This window comes from Mobula hypostoma, chromosome 1 (genome assembly GCF_963921235.1).
Source record: "Mobula hypostoma chromosome 1, sMobHyp1.1, whole genome shotgun sequence".
In the NCBI taxonomy this organism is placed as follows: domain Eukaryota; kingdom Metazoa; phylum Chordata; class Chondrichthyes; order Myliobatiformes; family Myliobatidae; genus Mobula; species Mobula hypostoma.
Genome location: NC_086097.1, coordinates 191,927,679 through 191,943,633, shown reverse-complemented (window position 1 = coordinate 191,943,633; position 15,955 = coordinate 191,927,679). Strand labels below are relative to the sequence as shown.

Here is a 15,955-nt window from a genome sequence, read left to right as displayed (position 1 = left end):
GAGGAACTGAGGGAAATACATATTAGTAGGGAAGTGGTGTTAGATAAATTGAAGAGATTAAAGGCAGGTAAATCCCCAGGGCCAGATGGTCTGCATCCCATAGAAACATAGAAACATAGAAAATAGGTGCAGGAGTAGGCCATTCGGCCCTTCGAGCCTGCACCGCCATTTATTATGATCATGGCTGATCATCCAACTCAGAACCCAGCCTTCCCTCCATACCCCCTGACCCCTGTAGCCACAAGGGCCATATCTAACTTCCTTTTAAACATAGCTAATGAACTGGCCTCAACAGTTTGCTGTGGCAGAGAATTCCACAGATTCACCACTCTCTGTGTGAAGAAGTTTTTCCTAATCGCGGTCCTAAAAGGCTTCCCCTCTATCCTCAAACTGTGACCCCTCGTTCTGGACCTCCCCAACATCGGGAACAATCTTCCCGCATCTAGCCTGTCCAATCCCTTTAGGATCTTATACGATCCCAGAGTGCTTAAGGAAGTAGGCCAAGAGATAGTGGATGCATTAGTGATAATTTTTCAAAACTCTTTAGATTCTGGATCCTGAGGATTGGAGGGTGGCTAATGTAACCCTACTTTTTAAAAACGGAGGGGGAGAGAAACTGGGGAATTATAGACTGGTTAGCCTAACGTCGGTGGTGGGGAAACTGCTGGAGTCAGTTATCAAAGATGTGATAACAGCACATTTGGAAAGCGGTGAAATCATCGGACAAAGTCAGCATGGATTTGTGAAAGGAAAATCATGTCTGACGAATCTCATAGAATTTTTTGAGGATGTAACTAGTAGAGTGTATAGGGGAGAACCAGTGGATGTAGTATATTTGGATTTTCAAAAGGCTTTTGACAAGGTCCCACACAGGAGATTAGTGTGCAAGCTTAAAGCACACAGTATTGGGGGTATGGTATTGATGTGGATAGGGAATTGGTTGGCAGACAGGAAGCAAAGAGTGGGAATAAACGGGACCTTTTCAGAATGGCAGGCAGTGACTGGTGGGGTACCGCAAGGCTCAGTGCTGGGACCCCAGTTGTTTACAATATATATTAATGACCTAGACGAGGGAATTAAATGCAGCATCTCCAAGTTTGCGGATGACACGAAGCTGGGCAGCAGTGTTAGCTGTGAGGAGGATGCTAAGAGGATGCAGGGTGACTTGGATAGGTTAGGTGAGTGGGCAAATTCATGGCAGATGCAATTTAATGTGGATAAATGTGAGGTTATCCACTTTGGTGGCAAGAACAGGAAAACAGATTATTATCTGAATGGTGGCCAATTAGGAAAAGGGGAGGTGCAACGAGACCTGGGTGTCATTGTACACCAGTCATTGAAAGTGGGCATGCAGGTACAGCAGGCAGTGAAAAAGGCGAATGGTATGCTGGCATTCATAGCAAGAGGATTCGAGTACAGGAGCAGGAAGGTACTACTGCAGTTGTACAAGGCCTTGGTGAGACCACACCTGGAGTATTGTGTGCAGTTTTGGTCCCCTAATCTGAGGAAAGACATTCTTGCCGTAGAGGGAGTACAAAGAAGGTTCACCAGATTGATTCCTGGGATGGTAGGACTTTCATATGATGAAAGATTGGATCGACTAGGCTTATACTCGCTGGAATTTAGAAGACTGAGGGGGGGGTCTGATTGAAACGTATAAAATTCTAAAGGGATTGGACAGGCTAGTTGCAGGAAAATTGTTCCCGATGTTTGGGAAGTCCAGAACAAGAGGTCACAGTTTGAGGATAAAGGGGAAGCCTTTTAGGACCGAGATGAGGAAAAATTTCTTCACACAGAAAGTGGTGAATCTGTGGAATTCTCTGCCACAGGAAACAGTTGAGGCCAGTTCATTGGCTATATTTAAGAGGGAGTTATATATGGCCCTCGTGGCTAAAGGGATCAGGGGGTATGGAGAGAAGGCAGGTACAGGGTTCTGAGTTGGATGATCAGCCATGATCGTACTGAATGGCAGTGCAGGCTCGAAGGGCTGAATGGCCTACTCCTGCACCTATTTTCTATGTTTCTATGTTTCTCCGCTCATGTTCCAGCTTCTGGTGTAGTGACAAGTCTAGTGTAGGGGATAGTGATAACATACACAGACTGTTGGCTGTGTGTGTACTATCAGATAAACTCTTGTAGGTAATTAATTGATTGTTACCCAGAGTTAGAAACAATGTTCTTCACTATCCATTGCAATCAATGTCAATGGTCTGGAATTTCCTAGCAGTATGAGGTATCTGTGATCAGTGCCCACCCACCATAACCAGTAAAAACACATACATCAGACAATTGTTAATTGACTACTACTTCACCTTCAATACAATAATTTCAAGCAAACTCATCACCAAAATCAAGAACCTGGGGGGGTCTATGCTTTCCCCTGCAAATGGACCCTTGACACCCTGACCAAAAACTTGCAATCAGTAAAAATAGACAGCAACACCTCCACCATACTGGTGGTCCACAATGTTACATACTCAGTGCCCTTGTACTCCCAGTACACTCACGCACAAAACCCAACAGAAACCAGCCTCCTGTCCATGGACTCGATCAATACTTCTTTCTGCCTTAGTAAAACAGCCAACATAATCAAAGACCCTACCACCCTGAACATTCTCTCTTTCCCCTCTCTTCCACCAAGCAGAAGATACAGAAGCTTGAAAGCACATACCACCAGGTTCAAGGATAGCTACTACCCTACTGTTATAAGACTATTAAGTGGTTCCCTGGTATGATAAAATGGATTCTTGACTTCACAACCTACTTCATTATAATCTTGCAACTTATTGTTTGCCTGCACTGCATTTTTCCTGTGTCTATTAAGTCAGCTTTTTATTCCACTCCATAGATGTTGCCTGACCTGCTGAGTTCCTCCAGCATTTATGTGTGTTACTCTGTTATACTTTATTCTGCAGCCTGTTATTGTTTTACTTCGTTCTACCTCAATTCATTGTGTAATGATCTGATTAGGATGCAAAACAAGTTTTCATCATCTTCAAACAACAGGAATTCTGCAGATGCTGGAAATTCAAGCAACACACATCAAAGTTGCTGGTGAACGCAGCAGGCCAAGCAGCATCTATAGGACTGACGAAGGGTCTCGGCCTGAAACGTCGACTGCGCCTCTTCCTATAGATGCTGCTTGGCCTGCTGCGTTCACCAGCAACTTTGATGTGTGTTGCTTCTCATTATCTTGTTGTATCAGACAACCATGAACCAATTCTATTTCCAATTCCAATTCAATTCACTAAGTCACCAATTACCTTTAGCTGCTTATCCAGCTGTAATCACCTAGACAAAGCCAGCTTCAACATGGTGCACTCAGTAATCTACTAAACAAATTAAATATGATCAGAATGATACTTTAATCCACTAAAAATACTTAAGAAACACCTACACAAATTTCAAAGTAGCATGTGGATAGATGCTTTGATAATAAATGAAGATTTGAACCTTTGAACCTTAAGTTAGCTCAATTAATTAAAAATAACTAAATTATCCAAATTTCAGCTTTCTCTCTAGCAGCCATTTTTTTCCATTCAAATGAATGTAGCTGTGCTCCAGAAGGTCCAACCTAGTCCACATTTCCAGAGAAGATGTTGCCGAATTGTGAGAATTTAGCTCTGTATCATTATAGTCCATAAAATGTTTGATGAAAGATGATCAGTTTGACCACTAAGTCTGTGGACCGAGAAGATTGTGGAGTGAGTTGGAAGCAGTTCTTTGTGGAATTTACACACCAGGTTTAAAAAGAGCTTGATATCTTTTGGAACTTTACGGTGGGCTGCAATCACAATGAACAGGGGCCAATAAAAAAAAGCAGCTTGTAAGCGTAGCTGCCTTTGTGTAAGTGGACAGTGTTTTCAGGCTTTGTCTCAACAGGCTTCTAGCAAGATGGTGGCATGACTGGTCGCAGTGACTTCTATGGGGTCAACAAAAGGTACAACTGTTCTACTTAAACATACTTCTAATGATCACAATATCCTGCTATACACTAAGAACTTAAAGGTTTTGCAGGTTTATACCATCAGCGAGTTGCTCGCTGGCAGAGATAATGAAGGAGCTGCGCAACATGCTGCTGCCTGAGTTGATGGAGGCTGCCAGTCAAATAGCGAGTAGCCATTATGGACGCTTTTCTTGTGATCACAAGGCCCTTTTGGACATTGTTAATCTGGTATGCTGCAAGTTCGACTTGCTGATTTATTGGATGAGAGCAGAGGTAGATGACATGTAGAGCTCCCTGGCCTTGCTTGTAGTGAGGACCATGCCTGAAGCCATGATGTGACTGGTTTGCAGCCGCCAGAGTGAGGAGGCAAAGCTGTTGTGCTCCACCACAGGTGGTGTGGTGTGACGCCCAGAATGGAGTCGACGCTGCCCTCCCGGGGTTTTGCTCGGCTGAAGACAAGTTCAATTCTGGTTGACTGCAGGCGACACTTGATGGACTCGGGCCTCAAGCAGCAGGGTCGCTTGTTTTTCAGCCGTCAGGGGAGAGGTGTCTGAGCCAGCACACCCTATCAGGGCATTGCAACACTTCTGAGGTTGACTGAAAATTTCAATTGAGCTGAGGGGCCTGGACAACATACATATATATTTGTCTGGTTGTGCTTTTACTAATATTCTTTATGTGATTGTTTATGCGAGGACTGGGTCGCTAAGCCACAGCATCGCCTAATAGGCATAGAGGCATCAGGGTGGACCAACAGATCATATTGGAGGGCTGGAGGGTTCTGAACTGTATACATGCATATTCTATGTGGGTTTGTTGACTTGTGTGTGTGAGGGCTGGGCATCAAGCCAAGTCTCATGGGGGGTGTGGGCTTTTATTCCATGAATGTGTTCTTGTGCATGACTGTTGGTACTCTGTTTTAGCATCTTGACCCTATAGTAACACTGTCCTGTTTGGCTGTATTCATGAGTACTCATGTATGGTTGAAAGACAATTAAACTTGAATTGAATTGAATTATTCAAGACCAGTCAAAGGCTAGAATTTGAGCTTAACAAGTTAGAGGTATAACAAGTGTGGGCAGAGTTGTAGTTCAAGCAATGGAATGCTGTCCTATGAGATGTGGAATTTCAGGGTACCTAATGGTCTCCCTGATGACTACATCTGCAGGAAGTGCACCCAACTTCTGCTCCTGACTGACAAGGTCAAGGAACTGGAGCCGGGGAGCCATCCAGAAAGCAGGATACCTCATAGATTTACTTAGATTTTCAGAAGGCATTTGATAAGGTGCCTCACATGAGGCTGCTTAACAAGATAAAATCCTATGACGTCACAGGCATGGATGGAGGAAAGACTGACAGGCAGGAGGCAGTGAGTGGAAATAAAGGAGGCCTTTCCTGATTGGCTGCCAGTGTCTAGTGGTATTCAGTATTGGGGTTGCTACCTTTCACAGTGTTTGCCGGTGATTTAGATAATGGAATTGATGGCTTTGATAGGTGGGTGGGTAGATTGTGCTGAGGAATCAATGCAATTGCAGCAAGTCTTAGACAAAGTGGAAGAATGGACAAAAAAGTGGCAGATGGAATACAGTGTTGGGAAATGTATGATAATGCATTTTGGTAAAAGGTACAATAGTGCAGATTATTACCTAAATGGGGAGAAAATTCAAACATCAGAGGTGCAAAGGGACTTCAGGTGTCCTGTGGTAAAGAAGGCAAATACAATGTTGGCATTTATTTCAAGCAGAATAGAATATAAAAACAAGGAGATAATGCTTATGCTTTATAAGACACCAGTCAGGCCGCACTTGAAGTGTTGTCAACAGTTTTGGGCCCCTTATCTCAGAAGGGACGTATTGTCACTGGAGAGAGTCCAGAGGAGGTACACAAACATTATTCAGGGATTGAAGGGGTTAACATATCAGGAGCGTTTGGCAGCTTTGAGTCTGTACTCAATGGAATTTAGAGGAATGCATGGGGATCTCAATGAAACCTACCGAATGTTAAAGGAGGGTGTAGAGAGGATGTTGCTTCTCAAGGGGGTTACCAGAACTAAAGTGCACAGCCACAAAACTGAAGGGTAACCTTTTAGAACAGAAGTAAGGAGGAATTTTTTTAGCCAAAGCGTGGTGAATCTGTGGAATGCTCTGCCACAGATTGTGGTGGAAGCCAAGTCCTTGGGTATATTTTAGGCAGAAGTTGATGGATTCCTGATCGGTCTGGGTATCAAGGGATATAATGAGAGGGTAGGTGTATGGGATTGAATAGGATCCGGGATCAGCCATGATGAAATGGCAGAGCGGACTCGATGGGCTGAATGGCCTAATTCTATTCCTATGTCTTATGGTCTTATGGCCTTTGGTTGTATTTCTAGCTTTTTTAGGTTTCAACTTAGATCATCTATATTATTTTGCTTTCTTCCGAATATAATTTGTCACATTTTTTTTACAGTACAAGAAAGACTTCATTAAGCTTTTTACCAGCATGTGTTAATTACTTATAGACACATATGTAAGATCTCCGTGATTGGTTCTTTTTGCTGCAGCAAGCTGATGGCACTGAGCCCATAGCAGTCGAGAAACATGGAGAATCTAATCGAGTTCAGTTTCATTTCCCTTCATTTCCCATTGAGAAATAAATATTTTATTCTTCAAAATGAGATGGGATGGAAAAGATTCATCAGGTGTTGTGGCCTGAATGAGGTGTAATTGCAATTAGTTTTGTAATGCTCAGGTCTATTGGCTCGTGTTTATCTAGGGGAAACCCTGTCCACCTGCCAAACTGTGTCTCATGGTTGCATCGTTGCTGTGTAATGCCACCTGGTACAAACTCGCACATCAAATATCAGACAGCACACAATGTACGATTTACAGACTACACTTTTTAAATCTTACTCGAACTATGTAATTAATAGAGATACAATATTAAAGGGAAAGTAAAAGGCCCCAGACTTATCAGAGTTCAACCACTTCATACACAACAGTTGGAGTTCAATTAACAGGTTCTTCTTTCCACCATGTGATCCCCTCCGGGACCAACCACGGTGATCGACCAGAGCGCGTCCAGCACGTCCTTCCTCTTTGGGTGTCCTCCCACAAAGCCCACCAAACCACATGGTTCCCACTCTTAAGAGGCAGAATATCACCCACAAAAAGAATAACATGGACACTCATTGGTTCGTTCTCTCTCTTATCAATAATATAACCCAAACAAACAGGGAGAGAGAGAGCATTCTGTACATCACAGTTATTATTACAGAAAGCCATTTTTATTCTAACATAACAAAGAAGCCATTTTATGAGCCTTCGCAGTAACATAAAAGAAGAAACCCCTTACACTCTCCTCCTACAAAAGAAAGTCATGTCCTCATGACATTAAAGGAGTTCACTAATCCTCCTTGCAAAACACAAAACCCAACCCAGGTGCATAAAGCAGTGACATAACTTCCCAGGGCAGTAGAGATCACACTTTGTTCTCCTGGCGCTACATCGGTCAACCTCTCTGGGGGGTTCCTACTTCTCTGAGACCTCCGTACCTCCTCTGGAGACCCTTCCAGCTCAGACACCACTGGAGACACCCCGGGTCTACCTGTCGAACCCTCGCCCGCTCCCTCACTGGGACCCCTCGACAACTTAGAGTCCTCTGTCTCGGGTCCTGGTTCCATCCTCTCTCCCTCCAAGGCCAGCAGTATCCCAGGCTGCCCAGAGATAGCCCTCCCTACTACACCTGACTCAGTGGGAAAAGGGCCAAAAGTCTCTTCATCCAACAAGGGGGTTAGCGAAAGGCAACATGTACCACACATCCCACACATCATCTTTCGAATCCGTATCCTTCCTCATTCCCTCGAACGGTAGCTGCTGTTTGATTTTCTCCAAACTGAAGCACTTAGCCTGGGCTGCCTCTGCAGCCTCTTCAGCCTCCTGCAGTCGAGACGTCAGCTTCTTCTCCGACTCCTCCAACTCTTGCCCCAGTCTCAATAGTTCTGACTCCCGTTTCGTGTCCATCTCCATCTGGGATGCAATTACACCACCAGCTTCTTCCAATCTGTTCTGGATCGATTTCTTGAGTTTCTGCTGATCCTTTTGAAGGTTGGTCATTGTTTCGTCTCTCTGGATTAATTCATCAGTACATGACTGCAGTTTCAGTTTGGAAATCCGTTTCCCCGTCTCCACTTTGACGAACGTGAGATCCAAGTCTTCAAATGTTGTCCCAGGCTCCAGCATTCGCCTCACATCATAGTCCCCCAAGGCGAGTCCAAACCCTAGGCGATCAGCCACATACGCCAAAACTCCAAACACCTCCACATCCCCCATGACCTTCCTCATGCAGGGGCTCCGGATATGCCCTGTGGCATCTTTTCAGATCGGAAGAATCCTAGGGAACCTATAACGGCCGTCTTCTCCTTGTCGGTGGTTCTGGCAACATCCACGCCTCAGATCCAGCACGTTAAACCACATCGCACCACACATACAGACCATAGCATCTTTGGCGCTCAGGGCTGTATTCTGGTCAATGACAGTGCGCCTGTTCAGAGTCCTATAATCCACAAACATACTGCCTACGTCTTCCACGGCTACAGGGTCCAGTCGCCGCGACCTCTCTCTCACCGAGGTGTCTTCAGCGGTCAACTCCCCTCCCTTGTGGTATTTCAGAGCATCTACTAAGAGGTTCTCACCCTCAGCTACTTCCCCCAGGCCATACCACAATCGGCTCTCATTTAAATTCGGTACCGGCCCAAGGCTGCTACACACGACCTCACAACAAGCAGCTCAAAGCACTGGATGCACAGCCAATGCCCCCATGAACTCCAGTTTCACTGACCAATAATCGTCTACTGGATAATCACTGGCACTGGTACCCCAAATCTCCAGTGCCCTTAATGTTGTCGAGGGTAAATGCTTCAGAAACCGGTTGTAAAACGAACTGTACAACAACTTGACCTGTGCCCCAGTGTCGAGGTTGGCTTTAGCATAGCTTCCATCTATCCGTAACGACACACTGGGGTGTGGTCCCTCTAAGCCTTCAGGAACAGGGTCTTTTCCTTTCGGAAGTTCTTTGGTGCATTGCTGGGAACATGCTCCCCCAGAGACCCCAAGCCGTTCCCCCACTGGGCCTCCACTAAGTTTCCCAACACCTCTCTGATCAGCTGAACAACTGAGGGAGGGGATACTCCCCTTAAAAGATCGCCCTGGCACAGCAAGCAATTTAGCTGCTTCCCTAGCCAGAAAGCTTTTCCCCAATCTCCTGACACAGGTATGGAAAGCCCCCACAGGTGCTGCATTTTACTTCCAGTCGTACCAGACACATTTTCCCCCGCTTTCAGATAACTAGCAGCTGTCACTACGGGGTAATTAACCCTGACAGTTCTAAGACCGTCAACAGCCCGCCTACTCAAACTTTCAACCAATCCCTGTCGCTCTCCCTCAACTGAGCACTGCCACTCATCTAACAACTGAGAGATCCGCTCCGCCCACATCTCGCACACCTCCACCCCTTTAGGAGTGGACAATATCCCAAAAGCCAGGCAGAGCCTGCCATAGCTGGAACATTTATTTGCAGACACTACCTCCGAATCAGACCACTCTTTCCTCTCTCTCCTAACAGTATGGACAGTCATGGTCCTGCCTCACCCGGGGCACTAATAGACACTGGCAGCCCCACCGCCTTCTCATCAGAGCTAGTCTGAACTTGAACAAAGACCTCCAGGGTACCAACAGCCACCCCATCCAACACGCATGCATTAATAACCAACAATCCCACAGAGACACACATTACTAACAGCAATCCCACAGAGACACAGCAGCACTGATTTAAACGGGGCAATCACACATCACACCACTGAATCCAATCCTAGATGAGCCCCCACAAATGTAATGCTCAGGTCTATCAGCTCGTGTTTATCTAGGGGAAACCCCATCCGCCCGCCAAACCATGTCTCACAGTTGCGTTGTTGCTGTGTAATGCCACCTGGTACAAACTCACACATCAAATATCAGACACCACACAATGTACGATTTTCAGATTACTCTTTATAAATCTTACTCAAACTATGTAATTAGTAGAGATACAATATAAAAGGGAAAGTAAAAGGCACCAGACTTATCAGAGTTCAACCACTTCATACACAACTGTTGGAGCACAATTAACAGGTTCCTCTTTCCACCATGTGATCCCCTCCAGGACCAACCACGGTGATCGACCAGAGCGCATCCAGCACGTCCTTCCTCTTTGGGTGTCCTCCCACAAAGCCCACCAAACCACATGGTTCCCACCCTTAAGAGGCAGAATATCACCCACAAAAATAATAACATGGACACTCATTAGTTCGTTCTCTCTGTTATCAATAATATAACCCAAACAAGCGCAGAGAGAGGGAGACAGAGAGAGAGAGAGAGAGAGAGAGCACTCCTTACATCGCAGTTATTATTACAGAAAAGCCATTTTTATTCTAACATAACAAAGAAGCCATTTTATGAGCCTTTGCAGTAACATAAAAGAAAGAAACCCCTTACGGTTGTTTAGGCATGCCACTTACAACCCATTTCAAGTACTTTTACCAGATTGGACTTGTACCTTCAAAGCAAGAAAAAAGTGTCCTTACAATAAAGGTCTATTTATATTTGATAACAAGGTTGCCCATGGAATAAGAACATATGAATTCTGAGTGTGAATTTCATCAATTGTAGCAGAACTTTTTAGTAGTATTTCTAATTGTTTGAACACACTTTTACATTTAATTTTTGTTTTATTTTCAGTCTTTCAAGCACCAATTAAAGTTATTTGTCCTTTAAAATACATTGCTTGATATTGTGGTAAACCGAAAATTAGATTCTAGGGAATAAAAGGTGTAGGATATTTGATATTTTGCACCAGCATTGAAAATTAACACTCAGATACTTTGAGCAAGACAATTGAAATATTGATTCCCTGAGTTTTTAACCTATTGAATTGGTACTATTGAATGGAAGCCAGGTCCCAACCCACAGAAGGAATAGAAGCCCATGTAATGTTACACTGGGTCATAACCAATTAACAATGGCTGACACAAACTTGTCTAAATAATCCAGTGAGGACTGCACAAAAAGAGAAAATAACCAAGTTGATCAAAGAACACAAAAACATTCTACTGTTGCTGATCAAGCTGCTTAATATTAGTGAAATATACCCTTTACAGTACATACTGCTATATAATTTCCTGTCTTATTTGGAGTACATTGTAAACCATAAACTACAGATAAAGATGTTCTGTGCTAATCTCACTTAACCAGATACTTCTAGTTTCAAATTACCATTATTTTGTCCCTTTTTTAGAGTCATAGAGTCACGAAGTACAACACCAAGTCTTCTGGCCAACCACTCCATGTCTACTTTTTTGCCAAATAGAACAATCCAATTTCCTGCACAAGATGATTGAGTCTTAAGTTTATTGAGTAACTTAGCATTAAAACAAACTCTCCTACTGAATTCTTCCATACCAACCAAGATATCCATCGTAGTCAGCCAATTTCCCATTTTTCTAACATTATGTCAATTCAGGCATTGGAAAGCAAATTCTTGGATTTTTGTTATACAAGGATATTAAAAGCTACAGAATTAAGGCAACTAGATGGAACTATATATACTGTAGATTTTACATTATAAAGTAGACCGGAAAAACGTGCGAATTCTGGCAATAATTTCTGGGAAAAATATTAAAACTTAAAATTCCAATAATTTATTTCCAATTTCTAAAGAAGCAAGAGTCACGAAGAAGGAAAGTGCGATATGAAGAACAGGCAAGTTAGGGTATATCCACCAAACACCACTGTTATTTCCTTCCACAGCTCTCCACCGCACTTTCTGCTTTTACTGTTCTACTTAAATGTATGCTGCTCTTATCCTAATTCATGGACTTTCTGCAGAGCCATCTAGGGGCTGTTTCACAAAAATGAATAGATCAGGGTACTTTGTGTATTCTGAAGGCTTTTCCTACATTCAATTGCTATTCCATAAACTAGAAGACAGATATTGTATTTGCGGAAGAAATAATATTTCAACATCTGGAAAATGTGAACATAAAGAAGATATGCCTGTGGTAAAGATTGTGAATATTTAAGTGGTGAAATCATAGGTGTTTAAGCATGAATTTGGTAGTTCTGTGTATTCTAGCATTGTATGCCAGGGACCTCAGGATAGGAAGTGCTTAAATTTTGGCGATGAAATGAAAGTAGAGTAATGGCAGCTGAAAGCGCAGCTGAGATCTGAGGAGATAAACGACAAAGGAATATTGCAGCTGCAATATAAACTACTTTTTTTACTTCTTTCAAATATGATTCTACTGCTAAGCAGCATGTGATTGGAACCTGTGATTTACACTTGGATGGTGTGTTTTTGACTGGTGAGCAATCTGGTACTTCTGTCTCCGAGGGAGTTGGGTAAAGTTTGAAGCGGAATGTGTGGCTGGGAGGCCAAGAAACCGGGAGACAAGACATGAGCCCATGATCAATTTCATTTATCAATGATCTCGCCAATTAAAGCCCATAGAAGCAATGAAGACAAAAACAGAACACAAACAGATGTTGATGCCATCTACCTGAATTTGACCAGTTTCTCTTTCCCCCTCTCACTCACTGCTGCTGGAAGATGGTGCTGGAGTCTTGGGTCTTAAGCAAGGTTTAATCAATGTGGTTTGTGGATTGGACTCTTCAATTCGTGTTATGATGTGTTTCTGGTTTCTGGTTACTACTTTTATTATTATTATTTTGTGCATCTTTGATCCAGCGGACTAGATTTGTGGCCTGCAGTCAATGAACTATACAGCGCTAAATTGAACTGAACTGAACTGAACATTCCTAGACTGTTTCAAGGACCCTGTGGTTTGGTGTTTTATATTCTGTGTGTTTTGCTTGTTTTTTGCCACTTGCACAATTTGTTTTGTTTTGCTCATTGGGTATTTGATGGTTTCTTTGAACTGGTTCTATGGTGTTTCTTTGTTTCATGGCTGTCTATGGGGAGATGAGTCACAGGGTTGTATACTGCATACATACTTTGATAATAAATGAACTTTGAATCTTTTGAATCTTTGACCTTCTCAGGTTTCCAATCATTCTCCATGTCACTACTGCATGCTTATACTTTCTTTCACATTCTATTTACGGATTGAATTGAATTAACCATATAACCATATAACCAGCTAACAATTACAGCACGGAAACTGGTCATCTCGGCCCTTCTAGTGCGTGCTGAACTCTTACTCTTACCTAGTCCCACCGACCTGCACTCAGCCCATAACTCTCCGTTCCTTTCCTGTCCATATATCTATCCAATTTGACTTTAAACGACAACATCAAACCTGCCTCAACCACTTCTGCTGGAAGCTCATTCCACACAGCTACCACTCTCTGAGTAAAGAAGTTCCCCCTCATATTACCCCTAAACTCTTGCCCTTTAACTCTCAACTCATGTCCTCTTGTTTGAATCTCCCTCATTCTCAATGAATTCACTCAATGAATCTCAATTGAATTCACTTTATTTCTTACATCCTTCACATACATGAGGAGTAAAAGTTTTTATATTACATCTCTATCTAAAGATGCAATGTGCAATAATACTAATTTATAATAAATAGAACAGTTAATGTAATATAGAGTACATCAAGCATGAGTTCATCAATCTGATGGCCCGGTGGAAGAAGCTGTCCTGGAGCCTGTTGGTCCTGGTTTTTATGCTGCAGTACTGCTTCCCGGATGGTAGCAGCTGAAGTAGATTGTGGCTGGGATGACTTGGGTCCCTAATGATACAACCTGTCCTTGTAAATGTCCTGAATCATGGGAAGTTCATAACTACAGATGTGCTGGGCTGTCCGCACCACTCTCTGCAGAGTCCTGTGATTAAGGGAGGTACAGTTCCCATACTAGGCTGTGATGCAGCCAATCAGGATGCTCTCAATTGTGCCCCTGTAGAAAGTTCTCAGGATTTGGGGGCCCATATCAAACCTTCTCAACTGTCTGTGGTGAAAGAGGCGCTGTTCTGCCTTTTTCACCACACAGCTGGTGTGTACAGATCACGTCAGGTCCTCGGTGATGTGGATGGTGAGGAACTTGAAGCTGTTTACCCTCTCAACCCCAGATCCATTGATGTCAATAGGGGTTAGCCTGTCATCATTCCTCCTGTTGTCCACAACCAGCTCCTTTGTTTTTGTGACATTGAGGGAGAGGTTGTTTTCTTGACATTACTGTGTCAGAGAGATGACTTCTTCCCTGTAGGCTACCTCATTATTGTTTGAGATAAAGCCAATCAATGTAGTGTCGTCAGCAAACTTAATTAACAGATTGGAGCAGTGGGTGGTGATACAGTCATGGGTATACAGGGAGTAAAGGAGGGGACTCAGTACACAGCCCTGAGGGGCTCCTGTATTGCGAATCAGAGGGTTGGAGCTGAGGGAGCCCATTCTTAAACCCTGCTGGCAATCTGACAGGAAGTGCAGGATCCAGCTGCACAAGGCAGGGTCAAGGCCGAGGTCTCTGAGCTTCTTGTCGAGCCTGGATGGAACTATGGTGTTGAATGTTGAACTGCAGTCCAAGAATAGCGTTCTCACATAAGCATCCTTCTTCTCTGGATGTGTAAGGACGGTATGTAGAGCTGTGGCTATTGTGTCATCTGTCGACCGATTGTGTCAGTAGGCGAATTGTAGGGGGTCCAGTTTGGGTGGTAGCATGCTGCAGATGTAATCTTTGACCAGCCTCTCAAAGCATTTGCTTATTATTGAGGTGAGTGTGACAGGACGCCAGTCGTTCAGACATGTTACCTTGGTCTTGTTTGGTATGAACTTAAAGTTATTTTCTAATGGATTTCTGTCAATTACTTTCAAAAGTCCCACACAGTTATCACTCACTGCCACTGTTCAGAGCTCTTGTTATCATAGCACACTGAGTTCTCATAAAGTTACTTGTAATCCAGCCACTTTTTGGGAGGAAAACTGCATTTGTTGCAAATCTGAGATGAAATGCTGGAAGCACCCAGCAGGATAGGAGGCATCTCTGGAAAGAGAAACAAGTGTTACTGTTTTAGGTCAAAAGCCCTTTATTAGACCAAGTAGAAAAATAAGTAAACTGGTCTCAAACTTTTTTTCCTTCCTGTGATGAAGGAGGTCAGGGGGTCTCTTGTTTATTGCCACATTGACCCCAATTAACATCAATGGATCTGGGGTTGAGGGGGTGAACAGCTTTAAGTTCTGAGGTATACACATCACCGAGGATCTCACGTGGTCTGTACATACTAGTTGTGTGGTGAAGGAAGTACAACACCGCATCTTTCACCTCAGACGGTTAAAGATGTTTGGCATGAGTCCCCAAACCCCAAGAACTTTCTATAGAGGCACAATTGAGAGTAACCTGACTGGCTGCATCACTGCCTGGTACAGGAACTGTACTTCTCTCAATTGCACGACTCTACAGAGAGTGGTGCAAACAGACCAACATATCTGTAGATGTGAACTTCTCACTATTCAGGACATTTACAAAGACCTGTGCGTAAAAAGGGCCCGAAGGATCATTGGGGACCCGAGTCACCCCAACCACAAATTGATCCAGCTGCTACCATCCGGGAAACGGTACCGCAGCCAGGACCAACAGCTTTTGGGACAGCTTCTTCCAACAGACCATCAGACTGATTAATTTACTTTGAAATAAATGTATTTTTATGCTATACTGACTGTCATACATACTATTTATTACAAATTACTATAAATCGAACATTGCACATTTAGAAAAAAAGTTACGTTGCAGTTACAAAAAGAGCACTAATATGCATGCTGTTGATAAAAGATCTGATAATGAAGAGAGTGACAGCGAACTGAATAGCCTTGAGATATAAAGTGTGAAAACTAACAACAGACAAGCAATGTGGTTTACACCAGAAGAGAACGGCAAATTAATTAAAATGAAATTGGACACTGACTCAGTTGTTGCAGCCCTTCCGCAAAATGGGTTTGCGCAGCGGTTCAAAGATACTGCACTGAAGCCTGCAGATATC

At 43.4% G+C, this 15,955-nt stretch overlaps 1 protein-coding gene and 1 long non-coding RNA gene across 5 annotated transcripts in view; one reads left to right on the top strand and one right to left on the bottom strand.

The window, feature by feature from the left end:
• si:dkey-181m9.8 (E3 ubiquitin-protein ligase RNF31) overlaps positions 1–15,955 on the top strand; it is a 153,646-nt gene that overhangs the window by 1,434 nt on the left and 136,257 nt on the right. The window lies entirely within an intron of this gene.
• Positions 1–15,955, bottom strand: part of LOC134353768 (uncharacterized) — a 74,346-nt gene that overhangs the window by 33,139 nt on the left and 25,252 nt on the right. The gene's annotated exons all lie outside the window — the stretch shown is intronic.